General features: G+C 44.2%; 1 long non-coding RNA gene across 1 annotated transcript; it reads right to left on the bottom strand.

Moving 5' to 3' along the window:
• Nucleotides 1–4,721: 4,721 nt before the first annotated feature.
• LOC138918285 (uncharacterized) lies at nucleotides 4,722–10,889 on the bottom strand. The gene is made up of 3 exons (XR_011427425.1): nucleotides 10,691–10,889; nucleotides 9,860–10,360; nucleotides 4,722–9,733 (listed from the first exon to the last, which is right to left on the bottom strand). It is a non-coding gene; the product is annotated as an uncharacterized lncRNA (long non-coding RNA).
• Between the last annotated feature and the right edge of the window lie 397 nt (nucleotides 10,890–11,286).

Here is an 11,286-nt window from a genome sequence, read left to right as displayed (position 1 = left end):
TTCGAATCCTGGGCGCGGACATGGCACTGCTCATCAGACCACGCTGAGGCAGCGTCCCACATGCCACAACTAGAAGGACCCACAACGAAGAATATACAACTATGTACTGGGGGGCTTTGGGGAGAAAGAGGAAAAAATAAAATCTTTAAAAAAAAAATAGTTATTTGAGGAACAGGAATGTTATCAAAGATCTCCTTCTGTAAGATCATCTTAAGTGTTACCTTACAGAGAGAAAAAACCTAAAACATTTCCCCATTTCAACTGATAAAACTCAACTCTAGTGATGGTAAACTCAACTCTGAAAATCAATTCCTAATGAAAATTTTTAATACAAAACCAAGGTTAAAATCAGTTGGTAAAGAATTATTTACTATTTCGTAACGCAGAAAAGGTGACGAATTTTTCCTGTTAAAGTAACTTCTGATTTGATGTAAAATGCTTCAGTTGTCCCTCGTTGTCTTGAGGATGGAGCCCGTACTCCTTCACACGGCCCATCAGACCCTTCACTGTCCCGCTGGAGCCTCGCCCCCCAGACGCCCGCCCCGGCTCTCGCTGCTCCCGGTTCCTGTCATCCTGAACTCTGAGCAGTTCCCAACCCTCAGGGGCCTTTGACCGTGACCTTCTCTCTCGGAAACTCTCAACTCAGTGCTGCTTTCTTCAGCAACACTGTTTTGACCTACTGACCTTGCGTCAGGAACCCGTCTTCTGAAAGGTCCCAGAGCTTCCCCAGTCTGCATTCGCCATCCATCGAGACCCTTTCCCAAGCACCTTGTGTTCCCGCTTGTTGTAGCCTTTTTTGTGTGAGGAAGATTGTTGCTCAGCTAACAGCTATGCCAATCTTCTCCTATTTTGTAGGTGGGACGCTGCCACAGCATGGCTTGATGAGCAGTGTGCAGGTCTGCACCCAGGATATGAATCTGCAAACCACAGGCTGTTGAAGCAGAGCACATGAACTGAACCATTACGCCACTGGGCCAGTCGCTATTGTAGTGTTTTTGATGCTGTAGCATTACTGTCTGCTTGTCAGTCTCCCTCATTCACTCATTCAAGCATCTCACAAATATTCAGCAAGCACGTATGACATGGCAATCACTCTTCCAGGCACGGAGGATGCAACAACGAAGAACAAAAGTACCGGTTATCACGGAGCTGAGCTTCCAGTGGGGCACCACAAACAACCACACTTGCACATGCAGTAAAACGCCCGGCCGTCTAAACTGCTGTGGAGAAAAATGACACAGGGTGAGGCAAACAAGGAATGAGTTACCTCTGGTGGGGAAAATGGTTGCTTTTGGAAAGATAGTGGTTTATTTTGAGAAAGGTGATCCTGGGGGAACCTTTAATGAGACAGCAGGTTTTTTGGTTTATTTTTTGTTTTTACATGGATTTGAAATGGGCAAGAGAGCAAGAAACACTGGTAATTAAATGAAGTTGTGTTCTAGGCAGAGGAAACTAAGAGAGCAAAGACTGTAAAACTCAGATCTTCCTGGCGTATTTGGAGGAAAAGCAAGGAGGACAGAGCAGCCGCTGTGCATCGTGTGAGGGAGAGAGTAGTAGAGGCAAGAGTCCAGCTGTTCCGGGGACATTCAGGTGGGACAAGGTTCTCAACAAGGCTGTGCATGAGAAACAACTGGGGAGCTCAGAGACGTAGGACAGCCCAGTCTCATCCCAAGAGAGTCTGACTTCAATGACTTGGAGTGGAGCCCTGACGTTGGTATCTGTCATGGTGCTGTTGTTTCGTTTTTTCCTATCGGCTTTTTTTCGAGGTGTGATAAACTTTTAATTTTAGAGTGGTTATAGGTTTGTGGAAGAGTAGCAGAGAGAGGGCAGGGAGTCCCACACGCCCTCACCCAGTTTCCCCCAAATGCTGTGACACTTTGCATTATCATGTTACGTTTGTTACGGCCCAGGAACCAGCACTAGCCAATCTCCACACCTTATTAGGATTTTGCTGCTTTGGACTCTAATGTCCCTCTCTCTTCTAGGATCCCCCCCGGGACACCACGTTCCCTTCAGCCAGCGTGCCTTCAGAGTCTCGCTGGGTTTTCAGGGCCTGGACAGTCGGGAGGAGGACTGCTCAGGCTTAGCAGGGCCCCTCTGATGTTTTTCTCATGTTTAGCCTGGGTTTCGGTTTGGGGGAGAAGACTCCAAAGCCGGAGTGCCCTTCTCGTCACTTTCGGATGGGGGAATGTGCCATCAACATGACTTACTGACCTGTCATTGATGATGTTACCCTTGATTGCTGGGCCAAGACAGAGCTTGCCAGGTTCTACTCCATAAGATTTCTTTTCCCCACTTCCCATAGTCTACTTTCTGGAAGTAATTCAGTAAGCACAGCCCACACTCAAGTGAGGGTAGGGCATGGAGTTAAGGGCCACCTTTCGGGTGAGGGAGGCACTGATATTTTTAAGGGGCTCCCACAGTGATTCTAATGTGCAGCTGATGTGGGGCATCCTGGGCCATTTTAGGGTTTTGACCCTATTCCGAGCAAGATAGGAAGCCATTGAAGAATTTTGAGCAGGTGAGTAACATAATCTGACTTAAATTTCAAAGGTTTTCTCTAGCTGGTTACTGGGTTTCTCAAGTAGACTGTGGACAGGAGCAGAAGCAATGGGAACGGGTGAGAGGTTATTCCAATAATTCATGTGTAAAGATGCTGGCAATTGGGACCAAAGCTAGCTGCAAGCTACTTCTCAGGGTAGGAACCAATATTTCTTTGTATCCTCAGACCACAACACACCGTAACAAGTATAGCAGATGCTCCTCAATGTGATGTGAGTGATGGTGGAACAGAAGGTTCACGCATTGCTCTGTGGGAGGCAGGGAGCCTCAGAGGGTGGGAAGGTAAGGCGTCTAGGAAGGTTCTGGAATATAACATGGCATGAATCATTAACAACCGACTGAACAACTGAAAACTTACATTTCTTATCTGTAAAATGGAAATCACAGTCCTTCCAGAGTAATGAGTAGGGATAACCAACAAGAATAATCAAATGTAAGGGACTCCCTTCACGCTGCTAGTAACGTGCCGCGATGCCCAAGCCTTGCACACGCCCGTGCGCAGCAGTGGGAAAGAGGGCGAGGTCTGAGTCCCAGACTCGCTTCTCCTCTCAGCATCGGTTTGGCCAAAGTATACCACCTCTCTGGGTCTCAGTTTCTTCACCTTGGAAGTGAAGATAACAGTTCCTACCTCATAAGACTGTTGTGAGAATCAAAAGATTTAACATAAAGAGGTGCTTAGAATGACTCTTGGCACGTGGTAACAAGCTCTCAGAACTCCAGCTACTGCTATTGTCATTCATCCCCAGAGCACATGTCCCATGCTCTCAGAACATTTCTCACCTAATCCTGCTGTGTTGGATGTTGTTTTCCCCCAGACCCATTCTCAACCAGGGCAGCCGGCCTCTATGGACTGTGTCAGGATGGGGCCCAGTTGGGAGGCCAGCACAGGACATCATAGGGTGGGAGGAGAATGCCGGTCGGATATAACCCCAGTCCCCTCACAGCCTGGTACCAGGTTGCTTTGGCTGCATTTTCCTATGGAAAGCCTCAGCTCCCGGCCAGAAGCCCTCTCTACACCTCTCTCCACTTCCTGTAGTCACTTCCTTTCCTTGCTCTTTAAGGTCAAGGGGTGGTAAGAGGTTTCCCTTATTGTTAGCCCAGAGCACCAGAGCACTGTCCCTTTTTCCAAATGTCTGCTCACACTCTAGTAAATTGTCCCTTGATTAAAAGTTTCATTTCCCTACTCTGGATGTACATCTGTCTCCTGTTGGAATCCTGACTGATACAATAGGCATCATTCCCATTTTGCAGATCACAAGACTGAGGCTTTAAAAGACTCTGCTCAGGATAATGAAAACAGCAGGAATTTCAAGCTAGGTAGTCATGCGTTCAAATCTTGTGTAAGTCTGAGCAAGTCACTTAAACTTCTCCCAGCTGTGTGAGTCATATAAACAGATTCTTAGCTGTGTGAGTTTGGGCCAGTTATTGAAACTGTCTGAGGCTCAGTGTCTCCTTCTGCAAAATAGCCCCAGAGCATTTCCATGAGTGTTACAAGTGATACTGCATTTAAAGTCATCATCGTGGTGCCAGGCACAGAGTGGTTGGTTAATAAAAAATGTTAGTTTCTGTCCAAAAAAAGTTTCTACATTTTGGAAATAGTTCAGCAATTTCTGGCTCAATATCTGTGGTCTCTTTGGGGCTAAACTTTCCCATTTTTATTATTTTGTAAGTGCATCTTTGTATGCACTGTTGTCAAATAGGATTCTTGTGAGCTCTCCTTTGTTGTTGTTTTAGTCTTAGTTTGTTTCATTTTTGCAAATTTAGCTATAGAATTATGCTTAAACTTCCAAGAGATAGCTCTACTTTGTATTTCGCAGCAGTAACCTTAGACAAACAAATGAAATCTCCATCTTCCTGTTCGCCTTCTAACTTAAAAAGTTCTTGGCAGGTTGGCCTAGTGCAGAAAGTTGTTATCAAAATGACTTTTATTAAGGACTGTAGCAATCATCGATGCTAAATCTCTCTTTCTGACAACCTTTCCCTGTTGGTGCACTTGATAATTTCTTATCTTACACGGAGGGACAGGTTTAACGCAAGGCTATTTCTGAAAGCTTCTCAGAAGACGGAGAACAACGTTTCTGCACAGCATTTGGCCTGAAACAACTGTTTCCACTTTGGGGATTTTCAGTTATTATCAGAAATCATTCATAGTCCAATTGGCAATGGAAATGGCATTGGAATGCTTTATTGAATCTGAGGTTTTGTACACCAACTATATTGATCAGAATATGTCAGCTCCAGGCACATTACAGCTTTGTTACATTTAACGTAACTGTCACTCGGATGTTTCACTACAGAGTAGTGCCCTGGGCCTAAGCCTACCAGGAAAGAAAGTAATTGCTTATTTTTTTAAAAAAATATTTTAGGCTCTCCGACTGTCAACTCGAAAAGAAAAGTTGTCTTTTTCTATGTTAAAGGATTCATTGTCATGGATTTAACGGTTGGAAAAGAGGATGGAAAGGAAGCTCATGATTGGCTCTCCTCATGCGCCAGGGACGCTTCATATTTTATTTAAACACCCAACAGTCTTGCACGGTGACAATTATCTCCAGTTCACTGAGGCTCAGACAGGTGAAGTGTCTGACCGTAAGCCGCCCATCTTGGGAGCGATGGATTTGGGTCTCAAGAGCTGGCCTCTCTGATTCACAAGTCCAAGTTCGTTCCGCCCCGTCCACTCACCACCTCCAGGACAGCACTTTATTAGAGAATGGCTTTTTAAAAAACTACCAAAACCTCATCTGACTCAATATTTGACAATTTTCTCAGCTTCTAAATGATCTCAAAGCTTTCGCTCCCCATCCCATTGCTCTGTTCTCAATTTAAATCCTCCGAATCTCTTACCTGTATTGTTGCAATAACATTTTAACTTGTCTTCTTGAGTCTAGTTTTGTCCACTCCAATACATTATCCATATTAATATTTTAAACACAAAGACCTAATTATTAACTCCTCCTGAAACGTTTCCACAGCTCCTCATCGCCAATGATATAAAGTCAGAATTCCACATTCAAGGCATTCCACAATCTAGCTGCCCCCTACATATTCAGCAATCGAAGTAATTTCTCGTCCCCTCTGTTCCAGGCATATGGAATTTCCCTAATCCACCATGCTTTTCCATGCCTCCTGGGTTGCACATGTTCCCTCAACGCTCACTCCCATCTTACCTGGAGAATGTGTACTTATCTTTTAAGACTCTGATCAGAACTTGTCTTTCCAACGAAGTCTTCCCTGGCCTTTCTGAATGGTTGTATGCCCAAATCATCATTTTTATTTGTAAGAAAAATACAGTACTGAAGTTATTTCTTTGCATTTTGTCTCTTCCTAACAGATTATGAACTCTTTGCAGCCAGGGACTGTGTCTAGGTGTTTAATAATTACTTGGAAATGAATAAATCTATTAAAACCTTTAGAGTTAGTTTCCTGTTTTCCAGCAAATATCTTTAAAAATAGCAAACTTTGGGGATCTAATTCATTATACTGATGCTTTAGAAACATTTCCACCTGAGCTTACTCTTGAACTTTTCTATGCTGGCCACAGTACGCCTAGAAAGAGAGGATTTCTGCTCACACTAGTAAAAATTGGAGAGAGGGCTCAAGAAGAGAGGAGCAGTAGACTGGTGACTAAAAATGGAGAAGGAAGTATAAGAAGTGGAGAGCAAAAAGAGGAAGCAGCACCCAGAGAGTAAGCTCAGGGGTCGCAGAGTTGAAAGAGGGAGAAGCTGAGAAAGAAGCACCTATGAAGCTCGAGACTCAGAGATGGGTTTTGATATCTGGAGCATGGAGTAAGCAGGGGAGGGTCAAGGGTTAGGAAGGGGGTCCAGTAGGATGGGTTACAGAAGCCACTTCTAGGCTTCCAGGGCTCACAGCTGTGCGTTCTTCTGTTTCTCAACCTGCTGTTGGGATGCCGCACAAGACCCACTAACAATAACCAAGGGCATGTCACTCACATCTCGTCTGTCACTCAACAGACTATTTATCAAGGAAAAAGACAGAGTTTGGGGAGCAACAGACGTTTGAAATGGGCTGAACAAACCCAAACAAAGATTTCAGGCAAATAAGAGTGTCTCTTTTTTAACCAGTTAGATCCCTTGCAACACAAGTTTCATCGTCTCCATGGATCTTCTGGCAAGTGATAACGGACAAGCCAAGGAATGTAAATAGCAACACCGAAAGCAAACGAAAGCAAACAAGGGGCATAAGCACTAGACGGGATAATCAGCTCCTTTCTAATTGAAAGTTGATCATAGGCACAATTAAACAATCATTAGTTCACGTCCTCCTTCAGCAGGAAATGGCATCGCCTACAGTTTTCTTGGCACATATAAAAAATGGTGTGAGAACTAACACTTGATACTGTATGACAATGTCATACCGGCAGGTGCAGTCAGAGCGCCCTCTAACCACTACTGACGCCTCCTCACTGGTCTTGACGTCTGCAGCCTCTAACCCTGTGCCGTCCCATGCAGTAGCTACTAGCCACGTGTGGCTATTTAAGTATAAATTTAAATTAATTAAAATTAGCAAAAATAAAAAAATTCAGGGACCAACCTGGTGGCGCAGCAGGTAAGTTCTCATGTCCCACTTCAGCAGCAGGCGGTTCACCGGTTCGGATCCCGGGTGCGGACATACGCACCACTTGACACGCCATGCTGTGGCAGGTGTCCCACACATTAAGTATAGGACGATGGGCACGAATGTTAGCTCAGGGCTAGTCTTCCTCAGTAAAAAAGGAGGGTTGGTGGCAGATGTTAGCTCAGGGCTAATCTTCCTCAAAAAAAAAAAAAAGTAAAAAAAAATTCAGTTTCTCTGCCACATTAACCACATTTCAAGTGCTCAATGGCCACATGTGGCTACTGTATTGAGCAGCACAGATGTACAACATTACCATCATTTCAGACATTTTTATGAGAAAGCTCTGCAAGGCTTCCCATTTGCCATAACCATCTCCACTCAGCCTAGCCTGCTCATGCATATGCATAGTTTTACTATATCACTTCCTTGCTCAGAAACTTCTGACAGATTTCTTGTCACCAGGGCAGTGCTTCCCAAAATTTAATGTACATTCCTACTATGTGGGGATCTTGTTAAAATGCAGTCTCTGATTCCATAGGGCTAAGATGAGCCCAGGATTCTGCATTTCAGTCAGCTCCCAGGTGATGCCAATGGCGTTCCTTCGACCATATTTTGTCATCCTGCCTTTCAACGTTCTCGATTCTCTCACCAGCCCTGCCTGATCTCCATCAGCTTCCAAAAGGGCCTTTCTTTCTCTAGCAGCTAAAAGTTTCTCACCAGTTCCTACTGATGCCATTATTACTCATGCTCCCTTCCTATGCTCATCCAATTCCTTCATTTTCAGGAAGGCCTCCCCAGTGGCAGAAGCCTGCTTAATCACCTATGTACAGACAGCTCTAGAACAGCACGCAGAGGGGTCACCTCAAGGGAACTGGACGACTTGCACTACCCAGGTCCTCCCCAGGAGATGCTAGTCATTTGGTCTGAGATGGGGCCCAGAACCTACTTGATTGACAGACTGCAGGTGATTCTTATACCAGTGTTTCCATAACCAAACTCTGAACAATGTTGCCTTAGCATACTTCTTATATATACAACTGATTTTGATACTTAAAAAACTTACAGATAACCTTGCACTGACATTCAGCTGCTTATAGGGTTTTGACTTATTGCAAAATTAAGTATAAACAATCGATTTACATCCAGAAATGTCAATAGATGTGGATTTCAACCCTGATCACAAGTTGGGATTCCTTGAGAGAGATTTTAAAATCCTCATGCAAAGGCCCCATCCCTAGAGATTCTGATTTAATTGGTGGGGGAATTGTCCTCCCCTCCCCCAAGCTCTGTTATTAGTTGCCTGGGGATGCCTTAACAGAGCACCAAAAATTTGGTGACCTGAAACAGCAGAGTTTTTCCTTTTCACAGCCCTGGAGTTAGAAGTCTGAGATCAAGGTGTCAGCAGGACCAGGCTCCCTCTGAAGGCCCCAGGGGACAATCTGGGGCACACCTCTCTCCTAGTTCCTGTGATTGCTGGCAATCCCCGGCTGACGGCTGCGACCCTCTGATTTCCGCCTCGTTCATTGCACAGCCTTCTTCCCTGCATCTGTGTGTCTCCAAATGTCACTCTCCTTATAAGGACACAAGTCATGGGATTTAGGGCCCACCCTTACAGGTATGAGCACATTGGAACTTGATTACACCTGCAAAGACTCTATTTCCAAACAAAGTCACTTTCCCAGGTATCTGGGGTTAGGACTTCAACATATCTTTTTGTGGGACACAATTCAACCTGCACACTCCCCAGGCGATTCTAACATGCAGCCAGATTTTAAGAACTATGGGTCTAAATTCAGCAGTTCTGAAACTTGAGCAAAGATCCGAATCAATCGAGGGGCCTGGTAAAACAAAGATTGATGTGTCCAACTCCAAGATTCAGTGGGTCTGGGTTGGGCCCAGGGATTTTCATTTTCTGAACAAGTTTGAAAACCACTGGTGTGGGGGAAGGAGAGATGAAATGGGTGTATATCTCTCCAGCTCTCGGAGGAGCAGCATACCCATCACCCGGGAGCTTAGGGGAAAGGCAGACTTTCGAGTCCACCCCAGCCTACCAAACAGAGACTGCATTTTAACAAGATTCCCAAGGAATCTGAATGTTCATTAAATTTTTAGAAGCACCGTTGTGTACTATTCAAAATAAAATTGTTCTTTAGCAGCTGGTTGAATTAGTTAGTGAGGGAATGGATGGACGAAGAAATGAATGGATAATGAAGCAGATTCCCCAATGGCCTGTCTCCCAGAGGCAGAACATGGGCCTCCTCAATCCATTGACCAGGAAGTTGTCTTAGCAGCTGTGAAGAAAGTGGCTTGTCACCATAGTGGCTACAAGAAATCTGCCTGTTGGTTCCTCAGGAAGTGAGTGTTCTCTGCTCACTTGTCTTTTCCAGGCGTGAACCAAGAAGTTCCATACTTTCCTCCCCCTGCCCCTTCCCAAATGACCTCATCTGAACACTCTGGGGCTTCACTGTCAGCCCGCTGTTATTTGTGCCAAAGTCTGAAACTGGACGCTGGCTGAAATACAGAGAAACACAGCACAGTGAGATTCGGCGATGGACTGACTCTGGGCCAAGAGCGGAGCAGGTAAGTTTCAGAGTTTCAGCTGAAAAAGAAAGGAAAGCTTTTAGAAAGCTTAGAGCCAAGTCAAAACATGCCATATATGACCTTCTCTTGGCAGAGAGACTGTAAAATAACAGTAGACCAAATTCCCCCGGTAATAGTAACTGACCCGTAAATGCCATCATTGACGGATCGTGTTTCTGGAAACGCTGTTCTAGAGCTCAAGTGCTCGTGTGAACCTCAGAGGAGTTTGGAAGTAGGCTTTGAATGTCTTTCTTTTTCTCTCTCTACTCCTGATGTCCATTTTCCTCTTGGAGAATTGTACTTTTTTTTTTCCTGAGAAAGTCATGTACCCAAGCAGTCACAAACGGTTGTCGTCTAGAAGGCCAAAATTTTCCTGGAAAAAGTTGTTTTTGGAAGGCTATCATTTCTTCATGGAGCCATTTCTCCCCATCACTGAATCATTTGATAGAAAGATTGCCAGAGTTCACATGAAGAGTTGCTTTTTTAACCTGTCAGTTTGAGGAAGAGTTGCTATTTCATTTTAGTAAAATGGGTATTGTCTGCAGAGGAACAGTCTAATTTCAGGGAGCATAGTTTGTTCATATGTTGTATCCTGCCACATGAACTGAAGAAAATAATTAATGTTCTCTTGCCTCCTCTTCCTCTTCTGTAAAATAAGATTAACAAAATTATCAATCTGCCTCTCAGATGTCTATTAGACTTAAATAGAACACATATCTCATTAAAAAACTCTCATGTCTTTAGCCATGTAATACAAATACATTTCTGTAATCACCATTTAACTTAATTTAAATTTTATTTTATTTCTGGTATAAGCTTATAAAATCAGTTTCCACACTCTAAATGCTCAATTAAGGCAGATAGGACTTTTGGTCTGAAATCAGCCAGTTACACACATTAGTAGCTTTAGAATAAAGAACAAAATTAACAGCTCTAGACTTCTCTTTATTTGTGCACAATGAGAAATGTTCCTTACCCAAAGCCAGGATGAAAAATCCTCCTCTCTCTCACATTCTCTGCTGGTAAATTGCTGAATCACTGTGTGTGGCAGCCAAGTCCAGCGCTGCTGGGCATGCCTCTCGGAGAACTGTCAGGGGCACCCAAGGTCCCTCTGCTGTTTCTAGATGACAGGGCGAGAGGAGCAGCCTGACGCCATACTCTAAACAGCTCTGTGTGTGTGAGAGATTGTTTCCTTCCCCTTTATTAAAGCTGGTTGAGATTCTGCATCTCTCTATGTTTGTGCAAATCACAGATTGTACAGTTGGAGCATAATGTAGGGATCTTGAGAAATCACGTAGTGCGCCTCTAAAGTGTCGCATGAGGAATACTGTAAGTCACTTTCCAAGACGACTGAGAGGAAAAATTTGATAACTAAGACTGTCCTCATCCCACATTTGAATAAACCGCAGGCTGCAGATTAACTCCACTTTCTGTGGTTCTTATTGGGTGGGATTAGACGCAGCCTTCTGGTCATAACGTTTTATTGGTTTCCAGTGCTGTTACTTAGAACGATCTTTCTCTTCCCCGAATTAGAAACGTCTCCTTAATCCAGCCTTATAAAATCCTCTTATA

This window comes from Equus caballus, chromosome 16, assembly GCF_041296265.1.
Source record: "Equus caballus isolate H_3958 breed thoroughbred chromosome 16, TB-T2T, whole genome shotgun sequence".
Classification (NCBI taxonomy): domain Eukaryota; kingdom Metazoa; phylum Chordata; class Mammalia; order Perissodactyla; family Equidae; genus Equus; species Equus caballus.
This window is presented reverse-complemented; position numbering and strand designations above follow the sequence as displayed.